General features: G+C 33.6%; 1 protein-coding gene across 1 annotated transcript in view; it reads right to left on the bottom strand.

Moving 5' to 3' along the window:
* The window catches only part of LOC147072338 (rho GTPase-activating protein conundrum-like), a 70,642-nt gene extending 59,864 nt beyond the window's left edge, over nt 1-10,778 (bottom strand). The window contains exon 1 of the mRNA XM_085947460.1: nt 9,871-10,778. The gene's annotated coding sequence lies outside the window, so the exon portion shown is untranslated. The remainder of the gene's footprint in view (nt 1-9,870) is intronic.
* Nucleotides 10,779-15,682: the final 4,904 nt, after the last annotated feature.

Raw genomic sequence — 15,682 nt, 5'->3', positions numbered from 1 at the left:
ATATAATTGATCTGATTTTTCCTTTACTAATAAAGTTAATTAAGTAATGGACACAAAAACATAAATATTTTTTCTAGAATAGCGATTCGAGAGCAAGATCTCATTTATATACAGAAATTTGAAAATAGTTCACATAGAATTTACAATCGCATATTACACATTTAACTTTGAAGTCGATTTACTTAACTTGGTCACCAATGAATTTGTGTTCGTTCAATTCTATATGAATATGAATTTCTATAGAATACAGCAGTGGCGAACGCTCCATACTAGGAGATTCTTTAATTTAATGCCTACCTTCTAAGAAAAGAAGACTAAAGACATTATAAAGTTAAAAAATAAACAGAACCAGAAGTCAGAATCTTATGTAAAAAATCAAATGAAAAAAATATACAACTGCGCTATCTGTCTTCATCTATTGTATTTATACGATTATTTTGTTGGGAATTTAGATTTATTTTGATGACCGTCAGGTCACGTGACCTCAGCCCCGTCTACCAAAATGTATGCAATACGGTAGGCTCGAAAGGCGAACCCTAAAATGTATATGCATAATATTATCGTCTATGACTGTAGCTTTGTCCAAAATAATTCATAAGATAATTTAAAAAAATAATTTTTATGGCATTGAGTCTCATATAAATATATTATGATTGTTTTTATAAATAAAAAATAATTTTATGTACTTAACAACAATATTTAGGAAAATATATGTTTAATTAAAACTAAAGCTATTGAAATTTCATCAATTTAGTGTGTCGTTATAATTAGTGTACCTATTCATCACTAGTAATATCGTATTAACTTCTTATTTTCCGTAAGTATACCTACCTGGGAAGTGTGCTCTTTTCTGATCTCCACAGTCTATCTCTTTACAAAAGTCATCCTTCGTATATACAGGAAGATAAATACATACCAATTTCATTTGTGAACAATTTTTACGCGGTACGTAACACCACCAACATTATTTGTATGTTATCCAGCAGTAAAATTCAAAGCATAAGTACGTAGGTGACGTATTATGTAACTGCATTGCATAGTAATGCAGATAAGTGCAGGTAGGCAATTGCTTGTACAATTAATACATACCTACAAGATAAATTGTTGCCTAGGACCTCTAGAGAGGGCATTGTTAAATAGTGCAGGGTTGACGTCACATAGCCGAGATATCGTCCGTATAAGATAAAATAAAAATATTTAAGTACAATACCAGAGTGCATAACAAATATTTTTCAATCGGTTAAACTAGTTTGCAAACCATAACAGAATTCCTTATAAGGTAGGTACATACTTGGAGTTTCGTTGTTTTCTAGATAAACAAAAAACTAATAACTAGTTGTGAATCAATTGCACTGCAAGTATAAACACCCTCTTGTGTGATACTACCCATCTGGAAGCTCCCTGCGAGCTATCGGTACCTAATAAAATCAATTCACCATGCATAGAGTCGTCCATTCGCCCTCATTTGAACTTTGAATAGTTATTTTAAATTCAGTTCGGACCTCCCTAACCATGGAGACGCGTTCTTAACTAAATACTTCCCGAGCACACGCTGTGTAATCAAACTTATAATTTCTACTGTGCCTCAATAAATTAGTTCACCAAAACAGTGTTCATCCTGGAACAATCCCCCCACCAAAAACATTCCACTCCTATCTCCCGTGATTCCTCCCCCTACCCTTCCGGAGTCTTGTTTTTTTTTTTTATTATTCGTATGGTAATTGGTGGAGTAGTTATATTGCTTTTAAATTAAAAAAATACATTACCGCACACTTCAGTCTGTCAAAACTGATCTTAATTTATCAATTGACCCCAGCAGTCCATTTTAAGCTGTTAAATATAAATAAAATACTGTACAAGTAAAATAGCTTGACGCTGAGCATCTATTTTTATATAAGTAGTTTACACACATACTAATTTACTAAATACTCTATTAAATAAGGGTTTCAGAAGTTTTATATAGATAACGGTGTTTTTGATTAGTTTTGTTTTCCTCTTTTTTGGGCATAAGAAAAGGTTTGATGAAAAAAAATATTACACAAACCAGGTATGTGTTTAAATTGTATAAATGTATACTTAATAATATATAAATATTGGGTGGATATCGACAACGACTGAAGATCTCAGTAAGTAAATATGTCACTGGTTTAAGAATGATTAATCGAAAAAGGCGCAACGTAAAATTTACTATTATGCAATCAGGTTAATAAAAAAGTGTTACTCAGTTAATATTAATTTATAAGTACGAATTAATAATTAATAGTACATGTAGGTTTGTTCAAGACGTGCGTGTCGTAAAACGTAATGGATAATTTAATTTTGACGTAAATTTAAAAATCAAAAATCCTGTTCTGTTAACATCGATTCGATCGAATAAATAAAATTTCTGGCGTATTAGAAAAAACACATTAAGAAAATAATATTAAAACACACAGTTAATAAAAGTTTTTTTTATTACTCATCAGACATCGCGCGATGGCCAAGCATGTTTTATCTGCATCAAAATGCATATTATAAAAACTCGCAATCGGAAAATGGGCCAACCGGTATGGCTATAATGCTAAAACACCTGAACATGCGTGCATACGAGCGCAAGCTGCGATAACGTATGCAGGTACCTACTCATTTTCACTTATTCTATAACTAGTTGTAAAAGCGTGCAATACCTGTCATACGAACAGATTACGATTTAGAAATTTCGATACGAGCTTTCTTCTGTTTTTGCTAACAATTTTCAATTACTGCCAGCCAAAGAATTCTCACACATTAGAGTTGTACGTGGTCATTTTGATTTATAAGTGTATGTTGCTGGGGTTAATTTTACTAAAGACTCGTTTAGAGACATGTATGTAGGTACCACTGGTGCAATATGTATTATAGACAAATGAATTGTCTTAGAAAATATCGGTGATATGAAAAACGATCGAAACGTTGAAGAACCGCACTGGAATCGAGGCATTCAAAATAACGATATAAATAAAAAACGTATCGATAGTTTTTTGAATATCGAATCTCACTTTACTTCTTTCTACATTCAAGATGAAATTATCTGAGGATCAATTTTATATCTACTAGTTAAATATTCACCTGATTTACCCTGTAGAAAATGTATGACACTTTTATTGATATCATTCATAACTTTGGATGAAGACATTTTATCAAAAAAATATTCAAGGTCTGCTATATTTAGACAAAAATATAACAAACCATATTATGCTGAACACATGTGTAAACTGAAGAAAATTGTAGCCGAATGTAATTTATGGAATGATGTTTTTCACGATGAATAAGTACCTAAGTAGGTACCTACTCATAACTAATATAAGTTAACTACTTAATTACATGACTACTTAATAGTTATACATTTTTAGGTATGTCTATATTATCTATATATACTTTAATGATTTTAAATGTAAATTATTGGTGTGGAAAGACATTGCATTAATTAATATAGGATCGTTTACATATTGTGATGGCACACCATTCGAGTGAAGAGACATTAATTAATAATGGATCGTTCATAATATGTGACGTAAGGGGTGGGGTGTAGGAGACGGTCTGATATAATGTGTTGATTAGAAACGAAGGGGGTGTAGATCATGTGACATTACAAAACCAACAAAATATACTGATATAAACACATTGTGATCAAGTCACGTGAGCTCACGGTAAGTTCGCGCCATGGGCAAAAGAGTATAATGTTGTTTTACTTAGTACTTATTTCAAATGTTACCAGACAGATGTTCCCATGGCGTAGCACATTTTGAATCGAAAACGAATAGGGTCAGTTCATTGATATTACACATCAATGGGTCAGTTAGAAAAATCTGCCAAAATGTATCAGAACCACACTGAGGTCTCCACATGCGCGATAGAAAGTTTTTTTATATTCTGAAAATTTTCACATTTCGAGTCACGCAGTGTTAGTCTAATTGACACAAAATTTTGTAAGTTGTGAGTTTTTATTTTTGATTGTTCTGGTAGTTATATCATGTGAGCTCACGTGACGTAATATGATTGTGTTTCTAACATTAAATGGATTTTTTAAAGAATAAAATTAGAATACTTATTGAAATCGATTACTTTGAACGAATGAACGGATATCATTATTTTTATAGACGGACCCCTAAGTATCCAGGGGCTTTACATATAAGTATATATTTTTTAAATCCAGAGCATGATTAACTATGTCCATATTATTATATAATACGCATTCCCATTAGTCATAGCAAATTATTGACTAAATTGATGACTAAGTCGGTAAGTAGGTACTTATTTGTTTTTTTCTGTATGAAAAATGTGTTTCGCGTGAATGTATCAACCGTTGGTAAATATTTGAAGTTGCTAATGTACTTATTCATAATTGACAATTGAAATTAATTCAACAAACAACACTGTCAACATTCGACCGACTGAAAAATATTTTTGATTGGTTAGATAGGTTGGTACCTACTACCAATTTTGTTATAATAAACTTACTCACCTAAAGAGGCAACTAGTTCAACAGAGAAAAAAACGGAGACAACATTGGTAAGATCGAAAACAATCGTCGCCGGATGAAGGGACTGACGATGGACTCCTGCTGGGAGAACCAAATGAAAGAGATGAAGCATCTTTCCTAAATGCTTCACCGAAGAATGTTCAGGAACGTGGAAGCGAATCGTGTAAGAAGTTTGTCCACAGATTACTTATAGGAGAAAAATAGTCACACCATAAGTACTTAAATCGGTATTATTGTGTTAAGTGTGGTTGTAGGTCATTCTCTCATCCCCTATTTAGGAGGTGGAAGTAGGTGCTAGGAACGGAAGAACAATGTAAACGAGTATGCACTGAATCCGGATAAAAGATTCCCACCCTTTTTTGGTTGGCAGAGTCCTTTGCCATCTCAATCCTGATCTTAATGACATCTCAACTCCTACCTAATACATACATCAAAACAGTTATAAACCGTATTTTTTTCGCAAGCCTTTGCGATATTTCGCGGACGACATATTATAATAATATATCGGGACACTCTGGCTACGCGGAATATGGTTGAGAATAACCAGATATAAAAAAAAACATACATGCATATTGTATTGATTGAAAAATCATGTAAATATAATTCGACGAGCCAACGGGACCTCAACAGTGGACTGTTTACTGCTATTTTAGTTTTATTACAACATTCATTAACATCGCAATAATTAAGTATGTAGTTTTACAAAATAAACAAGTTCTCAACAACTGACAGCAAGCACTTACAGTGCTGTACCTACTCTTGTTTTGAAATTGAAATCTGAATGGGAGAGGAGACTTTGCGAAGTTGCGATGTTGGATGCGCTCTAAAAATCAATTTTCGTCATCAGTCATTCATTCCTTCGTAAATTATAAGTACCTATTACTAATCTAGTTAGAATTTCAAGTATTTTGACTGTTAGTCGTATTAAACGCAGAATGAGAAGACAAGTATTCCATAGCAAAAGCCGGTGGCTAAGTACCACGCCATGGAGAAATCTGTTGAGATACGTCCTCACTGTGACCTTCAAAATCAAGACAATAGTAATAAAAGAAGCATATTGTTGGTACATACATAATTGTCCACGTACCAAATTCAATTAAGTACCTATATAACACACATATAGCAGTAGCTGCATAACAATTTTAAATGCAATTATTAATTGGTACATCGTTATCTAGCAATTGCGAAGATTCGATACCTACTAAGATATTTAACGTCTAAATACGAGAATTTTCTAAACACATACTTGCCTACCTATATGCCAAATTTCAACGAATAGCGCTATTTGATTTACTATTCCATCTGTACGGAATGAAATCATAGTGTGATAAATAGCGACACCTTTAAAAACTATGCAGGCACTGGCTCTGTAATCGTAAATGCTATATTAATTGTATGCGATATGGTAATTAATGAAATTATGCCGCACTTTGGATTTATCCAATAAGAAATATCAAATTAAACATATTAATATTCTAGTTCATTTTTAAATTTTTGAGTTGAAATTATTATAGAGAAAACATATTTTTTTAATATACTGATCTGAGTGATCACTGTCTAAATACGTAGTAAGTATTATTCTTTTCATTCGTTTTAATCCTTTACCGCTGTTTAACAGGCAGTCTTCCCCATTGCTATCTAGGTACGACTATACTAAATTAATGATCTCCTATGTTAAATACATCTTTAGCTGCATTGTCGTCAAACGTATTGTAGAAAATGTAATTAAAGCGGACAAGAGAGCCAAGTGTGAAATCTTTTATGCGCCAAAAACATATCATTATCAACACCATCTTTACGTGCCGGAACTTGAAACGGCAACACAACAGGTAAGCATGGATTAAGTTTCCAAGTTCAAATGCAGGTGCATCGTCACCTTGGGATTCTGAGGTCATCTAATCAAAGGAATGCACTGCCTTCGCCATTTGAATTTTAATTCAGGTATTTAACGTATGTTGTTGGACAGTTTTAAACGATGGACGTGCAATTTGCCACGTTGTGTAGGTAGTGAATTTTGCAGTAATCATTACTGACATCTGACAGGGCGGGAAGATATTATGATATTGCAATCACTGCAATGAGAATTGCGCACCCATCAAATCTCAGTGAAAATCAACAAAGATAAAACATATTATTCAGCTTACAAGTATTTACTTACCGAAATAAATAAATAATCGTATTGTCTTGGATTATCTGTAACAAACACATGAGAGAAAAAGTATGAACAAAGAGAGAGCGAAACAGGGAGAATACGTAATAATTTGAAAAATCTGAGGCATCGTTTATTTTAATCAGGTCGCGAAATAAAACAAATGATACTCTCATAATAGTTTGACAGATGCTTACAGTGTGGTAATAGCATATCATGTGATTAGAGTATCGAGAAATTAGCGTGTTATCCAAGAGATTAAAGGTTGATCAAGTGAAAAAGGGATATAGTGCTGCAACATATTGTAACTTTAGTCAACATACACAATCAATGAGCAAATAGAGAAAAAATGTGGACGAGGAAGCACCATAAGCTAATCAGCATCGATAATTTTTGAGATTTCGTGAAACCAACAAATCAGTCAATATTTTCGAGAAAAAAATATTCTTGAATTCGAGAACTCCCGAATTTCAAGAAACAAAAAAGTGGATAAATCACAAGCTCTAGGTACAAGTTTATGGCTGAATCTTTATTATCCAAGAATTCTAAGGTTCTTAACTGTTAGTAGGTACCTACCTAATGCAGGTATTTTCAAAATAATATTAGGAAATCAATTAAGTACGTGGATAATTACCTAACTGTCTATTATTTAATAGATGAATACTATTGACTAAAGATGACATATTTTTCTTTATAATATTTCTTTCTCATTATTTCGATTGAAAAAATTATGTCAGAAGGCATAATATTTTTAATATATTGTAACATACTTCATTATAAACTTCTGCAGGTGTCAAACGATACTACATTCCTGCATTAAATTCAATACATACTTACATTAAACAAGTCAATTTTCAGTGTTCGGGCTGCCTGCGATACATTCGTGAAAATATAGGAAAAGAAAATTCAATGAAGTTACTACTTCGCAGTGTCGGTTTTAACTACAGTTTCCATGGAACGTTACTTCACCAGCCTCTTGCTGTTATCATTAAGTTTATTTACAAATTATCATTATAGGATTATGTACCTAATTATAAAAACAATATTGATTAAATATAAATAATATTAAAAAAATATTATGAATACGTGCAACATAAAATATATTTTTAAATCGTTTTGGGAGTCATAATAATAGGTAGGTACATACTTATATTAATATTATAATTTATAAAACAGATAAGGGCTAATACATTTGCTAAACATAGGTAGACATTATGTGGTGTTACGTGATGATTGCCGACTCCATTCTGGCAGTCGTGTTTACTTTTAACACGAAATTTAGCTATATTAGCTAAAAGTGTGCATGCTAACTTTCGTGTTACTACCACTGCCACTGCATAAATTATATATACGTATATTATGATGTCTTAATAGGTATAAATACTTATGGAAATAATATGGCGGGGCGATTATCGGATTATCGCGATTTGTGAATTCGAATTACGATCCCACTGCCTGGATATTCATATATTTTTGATAGCGTTTCTATGTAGGGCGAAGGTGTTTGTGAGATTGTATCTTTTCTAGTACCCAATACCACCCCCTGTGTAGCTAAGCGAATTGCCGATAACCAGTAATTGTAGACATAATATTAGGTACGCACCTTTAAGATACCTTTACCTGGTGAGGTCTATATTATAATATTACATAAGTAACATAGTGAGCAAAATAATGATGATGTATTTGGCGCTTCGGGTAAACAGTATTTGGATAGGTAACTACCTACTGTATATCGAGTGCTTAAAGTCAGACAACGTTATCTACAAAAAAGGTTTTTTTTTTGAGATAACGTTATTTTACATTTATGGCTACATGATAGTCAAACAACGTTATGTCAATCTTTTCTAATTTCTTATTAAATCGTCAGTAAAGATTAACGCTAACTACATAAGTTACCCTTGTTTTCATATTTTTTTAAAACTATCCCTATAAATTTTAACATCATCATAAGCAAGATAAATGTACAATACATAATAAATTATAAAATATTAACATTCGGTTTTAAATAAACATTTCCCTTACTGAGTTACAAGAATCTAAAATAACGATTTTTGGCTCCCCTGTAAAGTTGCACTTTTGTAGATAGTGTTGTTTGACACTAAGCCCTCGATATTATATAATACATATTATTACATTAAAAAAAAAATTAATTTTGGAGAATCGACTGTAAACATATAGATACGATGTTAATAGTTTAGAATTATGAGTTGTATGAAGGTACACAATGAGGATTGATTTTTTCGCTGCTCTAATGGAGACGTTCTTACAAACGAGAATCGTACATTGCCCACCATTAGTTTGAGTAAGCTTGATATAACATCTCATTGGCTGAAAACCATAATCAGTAGACACTCGATACCTCATTGGCTGCATACCGTTTAATAAGCAACAGGCCGACCAATGAATGACTCCGAATGCTTTTCGAACTGTCAGAAAATGTGTATGCATCTAATCTATGTGAATTTAGCTAAAGACTTATCCTATATAGTAAATCAATGGTTGTACAAATAGGTAGTTAATTATACGATAGTTCAGGTAGTTAAAAAGAATAAAATCTTATATATAAAACATTTAAAATTTCAACATTTATTTTGGCGACCCCTGAATCTCGGCGCTTTCCGGACGGTTGCCTGGGTGGCCCTAACAACGGTGCGGCGCTGTTTTGATGGAATATTTGATTCGTAAATAATTATTGGTAAACTAGGGTTTCTTTCTTATTTCGTAGTTATTTGAGATTGGTAAGAGAACTCGAAATATATGGGAAATACGCAATGACATTAATAATGTCATTGGAAATACGTTATGTTCCTTTAATAGTTTTAGTACACCTGTACCTCTATGGGCATTTGTTGGATTAATTTATTAGATGTACCTACCTACATAAAGTTGGCTTGGTATATTGTGTGTTCAAATGTCAAACTAGATTCTAGGTACATACATAACTGCCGGTTATGTTGTGTAGATAATAATAAATGTTGGTAATATTCTTTTCTTACGCAGTAAGAGTAAGTAATAGGGATCGTGAGAAAAACGGTGACAAAATGTGTACGTCGACAACGAGATAATAATATTATAACAATACAATAACTACCGTAATGACGCAGATAATATAAAATATTCATAAAAATACTGTAACTTTCGAGTAAACGTTGCATGATATATCAGCTGATAAACTACAAGAAACGTAAAAGTAACGTAATTATAGAAAGAAGTATTTTACCTTGGCGATAGGAATGATGACAATCTTGGGTGGCAATGAGGATGATTCCTTTGATGGTGTTAATCCACTTAATTAAACCACTACATACAAAATTTCACATGAATCCATACAATGTATTGTGAAAACTTTACACTAAACTTGTATATTGTACAACTCGATTAGAAGTGTTTGCTTACACATGACAGTCACTTGGTAAAAATAAACTCAGAAGCGAGTCATTTCTACAATTTCTTCAACAACTTGTGAACAGAATATTGTTAAACGGATGTCCGAAGCGGGCCGAGCGGAAGTTATGACTGAGAGCGACCTGTCAAATCATATAAGGAAACTATCTCGCGAACGGCTTTATCCGTTTATTTCAAGCAGTATAAACGTTGTACATGTCCATATACATCGGCAGATATATTATTATCGCAAATCGAAATTAGGCACTGAATGATAAGTTCTAATCTAATCATAATGTGCACCCTTCTCTTTTACATGTTTGTATTGGCGCATTTTGTATATTTTGCACAACTTTTAAAATTCACTTTAACACTTCTCTCCGGTGTAAACAAAATCAAATTAATGCTGACCATTACTATAATTAAGAAACCAATTCACTCGTAACGACGCTGAACACTATGATAAAAAAAACACGAAACGTCAACAACAAATCTGATCGAAAACAAACCGGTATAATGAATGATGCGAGATGAGACTATATTATCGGCATTCCAAGAGTTCAGCACACGTTCCTCAAATTATTTTTGTAGGATTAACGCAACAGGTTGACCAGCGAGTGTGCTGGATATACGACATTCCATAAGGAGTAACCGAATAAAGTTTTTACACATCGAATGTTATTCAGAAAAAACATAAAACAAGACAGCAATACGTGCAACCAGAACGCTGGTAATCTAATGACTGACGTCAAAAATGGCGGTTGGCAAGTAGCGTCGCCAGCAGTGTTGCCATATTTTTCTATGCTGATTATAGTACAAAAGCGTAAAAATTATAGTATTTCTGAAAAATGTATAGTACAGGAACATTTTTCGTCTTGAATCCTTTAAAATTATAGTATTTTTGTATATTTGGCGTAAAATTATAGTATTTAACATTTTCCGCGAAATCAAAATTATAGTATTGTACTATAATTATAGTACGGTTGGCATCACTGGTCGCCAGCGACTCCAGCGAGTTGTGAGTCGAATGGAAATCAACACCTAGCCTAGCCGCTAGCGGATATGCACATACATTCGCTAGAATGCCGCGAAGCGAATAAAATAATTTTATTATTCAACTTGCAATAAATTGAACAATAATTTTGATTTTTTTTTTAATAAACACATAATACTGATTTCAACTACCTCATTTACTAGTCATAAACCAACTGCAATAATTGAGCCCTAAAAGGTAGGATTACATAATATCATATTATGATGTAGTATTTTTATTTAGGTAGGTACACGATGTACCTATATCGGTTAGGTATCAAGTTTATTTAATACAATTTAATGAGTAAATAGACTATATATTTTTAATTCGTTTAATTATATACCCACGGGACTGTTTCTATACTACATTCCAGTTATTAGGATTACTTAGAGGTTTTGATTTCTCGACTTTTGCAATTTTCGAGATTCGAGAATTATTGAAAACAAGAATATTTTTTTATTCTAGAGAATTTTATATTGGTTTATTGATTTCTCGGATCTTGAAAATTCTCGAGATTTTTTTTTATTTTTATCCAAGTACTTCTTAAACACAAATTCCACCCAGTCATAGTCGAATGTTTTGTTTTGGCTTTTCCAGGAAAACAATCGTCTGCGAATCTAACAAATTCCATCGAGAATCGAGAGACTTTTTAATTTTTTCATGGCTGCCTTAGAATCTCATTTTTTATATGTTCCAGGTAAGAATTCTCTACTTATCTAGATTATATATCGTTAACGATTTGTCGAGTGGTGAGAATCTCGAAATTTCTAAAAAAATCTCAAGAAAAGACAATCAACTTGTCTCGAGAATTTTTGAGACGAGAAATTTAATCTCGATCACAAGCTCTGATCGGACAGTAATTCTCTTGCGTTAGGATATTTCCTCGATATCTATCTGGGTGACCATGCCGACACAGGTTCGACAGAGGTAAAAAAATAATGACAAAAATTGACAATTAATTGACTTTTTATAAAATACTTATTATTTTGTAGGCAAAGTAGCTGTTTGGTAGTAATGTGTTAATTAAAATCTTTTCTTAAATTATGCAATTATTGTTCAATAATAACCACCAAGCAAATATCGAACTAACCTAAACTTTCGAAATAATTTGCTGTGTTTATTATCGCAGATATTAACACAATCACTGCTGACCTTTTAATTACCACATTTAAATAACACATTAATTACATCTAATGGCCAACTGCTCCAAACGCGCCAGTCGCGGAGTTAGCACTAAACGAGTTAACAGGTTACGTGAAACATCCAGATTTGCATATTTTTACTACTCATAAAAAGGTGGCAAATGGGAGCTTTTTCGCAAGCCATTGCGAACAAATTCATTGAGTAAACTAACGAATATTAAAGCACCCACTTAATTTCCAGCTCCAAAATGAGATAGGTAACTAGATTGTGTTGATAAAACGTATTTTATGTATACGTGCACAATATAACACTCATTTTGTTAGACATGTTTCATAATCGATTTATTTAAAAGCTTGGGAATGATTGATGAAGTATCTACCTACCCTTCTAGTAGACTCATGACGATTACTGAGAATACCTAGACCGACTTTCATTCTGAATATACCTATGTAGGTATACTCTAAATCCTACTTCTAATGGACTTTGCCACAAAAGCTAGAAGAGTTCTTTGTTTCTACGTGTTTTCCCCGAAGCAGTGTTGTTGACATGTGCCTACTGAAAACTATCTTATAAATCGGGAATATCGATTGTTTGTTTTCTCAAGATGCAGAACTACCCTCCCATTGGCATTGACGTCTCGTGGGGGTAGACAGATTGCGCATCGCTTGGGAGCAGCAGTTACTCGAAGGGCGGCAAATCTAGGATAATCATTTAGTATATTAGGTACTCGTATATTATAGAAATAACTCATAATTATTTTGTTTAGGTAGATGTTGTACAATAATAGCATAATAAAATGTGTCAAATACTTGGGTGCCACGGTTGCCGATGATGGTGGTATTTCTGGTGAGCTTGGCATCCGCATGGGTGTGGCGGGCTCTGCGTTCAACCAGCTTGGAGTCGCATGGAGGTCAAGGCTGTATTCTGTGAGGACCAAATGTCGTTTGTTTAACGCGTGCGTGCTACCTGTGCTCATGTATGGCTGTGAGACATGGCGTCTTATTAAGCTTCAAGAGTCTCGGCTTTCGAGCTTTGAGAATCGATGTCTCCGCCGAATCTTAGGGGTACATTGGTACGACCGCGTTACAAACACCCGAGTTCGTGAGCAGACACAACAGCCTTCGGTGATTGAAGTTATCACGAAGAGACGAGCTACGTGGCTGGGACACGTATTCCGGATGCCGTCAAAGAGTGCAGCACTTCGTACCCTTGTGGCACAGCCTCAAAAGCGACCTACGTGCTGCAGGTCTGACATGACGGGAGGCACAGGAGTTGGCGATGGACCGAGGGAAGTGGCGCCAACTTGTGCTTGCCCTATGCCCCAATGTTGGGACGTGACAGGGTGGAAGAAGAAGATGAAGAAAATGTGTCAGAAATATGCATCAAAACCTCAGACTTCTGGTGATTTGGGTGTCTAACATAATTATTTATTACTTGTATTTATTCGCTTTTTATATCTAAATTTAATTTTGTATATTTTAGTGGTATTTATTTTGTTAGTAATGTAGCCATACAACATATTTCTTAGATATTGGAGTCATGAAAGGATGAAAAAAAATACTGTATAAAAATGGGGCGGCATTTTGGCGCTGGCTAGGGCGCCATTTTGGACGTCACTGTCCAGGGTCTAGGACGATTTGGCACCGGGACAACAGGACGCCACGGAATTCGAAAATAAATAGACGTTAGGTACTTATAGGTACTTTAAAAAGATATTTAATATTATTATGTATACTTATTTAAATATATTATGATTTAATAATTGGTGAGAATGTAAATATGCAGACGTAAATAATGATTTAATCGTGCATATGTTATAGTGAAATATTTACGATAAAACATTATATTGATTATTATGTCAATGTCACTCGACACCTTCAAAATATAAAGGAACATACCGATGATATGAAAAATGTATGTGTGAACGAAGCTTTTATTGACGAGCTTACGGCATACCAGAACAATAAAACAGTAGGTACGATTGTAATACGTTAATTGTATCGGAATGACAATCTGATGGTGGTCTTATCCTTCATGTGTTTAACTTTTGGTTTGAGACCTGGATATTTGATCATAATGGAAAATAGTGAATGAAAATTAAGTACCTATCTACTTATATAAAAAAAGAAAATCACTATAAAAATAAATATGGGTAGTAAGTATACATTTGAATTAATAAGAACAAAATGTTAATTAATAAATAAAAAATTACATTATTCAATGCAAGAATGATAATCGGTAAAATTCCGAAGACAAAACATAATAAATTCAAGTCCCGCAAGGGCGTAAGGTACTGGTAAGTGGTAAGTATGACCGAAGTTTGCACTTTTTTCAATTACCAATACCTTACTTCCCTACATCAGGCAGTCGTCGCTACTGATATTCACTACAATAAATTATTTGTAAAATAAATGAATGATATTAAATTATTGTAAGAAGTGGTAAGAACAGTGGCGCACCCAGGATTTAATATTGGGGGGGGGCCAAGGAGGAGAAAGTAAATTAGTCCCATAGGCTCTTTTTCTTCTTCACAGCCTAATTTCTCGTTGTCTATTGCACTCGGTGTACCTACACCATGGTCCCCACATCCTGAAACGGGCCCTCAGGCTAGGATATTTGGCGGGCCCCCTACCTACCGCTAAGATTAAAGGCAGTGTGAAACACTACATTAACGTTTTTCAAATTGTGTTTTAGTTGAAATTAAGGGTAGTTACACAGTGAATTATTGGCGATTTTAAATACATCCACATTAATAATGAAGCTGTCAAGTATCGACACATAATAATCAAAAAATATATTGCACAATTATATAATTAATTGAAAATTTTCATGGCTATGAAATATAATAGCGGCGCCGCAGGCGACTTTTTTACTATTAAAGCTAATTATTTGTGATGTGTGTTTATCTCACTTATCTGGTCAACCAGACCCGCCGGGCCCTCCACAGCCCGGGCCCCCAGGCTAGAGCCCTGTCAGCCCTCCCTATCCATGACCTACACCACTCCGGAATTCGAGTGGACACCGAGAATTTTTTTGACAGTTCCATTAGGGATTGGGTTTCTAAAAAAACTTGACATTAGTGTTTCGAAATTTTTGTGTTAGAAATTAAAATCTAAGAAATTGTTCTAAAAAGGGTGCTGGAGAATTACAAATCATTTTTTTGCCAGTGTTTTTATTTGTTTAAGCCCAAATGTTTATTGGTTTTCAATTTCAATGGTTAAAATCATTCTGATAATTTTCATGTTTGGGTGGTGTCAGGTTTCTTGTCTTTGCGAGGGTAACAAATCCTTTTAATGAGCCTAACATTGACGGAGCACCATCCATACAAATTCCTCCATGATATTTTAGATTTTTCTAAATATGAAGAAATAGAATCAAAAACATCTTGTCATGTCGTACGCTCGGTGAGTTCTTTGCAGCATAGATATTGATCCACTATTTTGTTTTCATTTATGAAACGAAAACCTGTGAG

Source organism: Rhyacophila brunnea, unplaced genomic scaffold (genome assembly GCF_057557595.1).
Source record: "Rhyacophila brunnea isolate RB1 unplaced genomic scaffold, BYU_Rbru_1.0 scaffold_2, whole genome shotgun sequence".
NCBI lineage: Eukaryota > Metazoa > Arthropoda > Insecta > Trichoptera > Rhyacophilidae > Rhyacophila > Rhyacophila brunnea.
The sequence above is the reverse complement of the archived record's forward strand: the minus strand, read 5'-3'. Positions and strand labels throughout refer to the sequence as shown.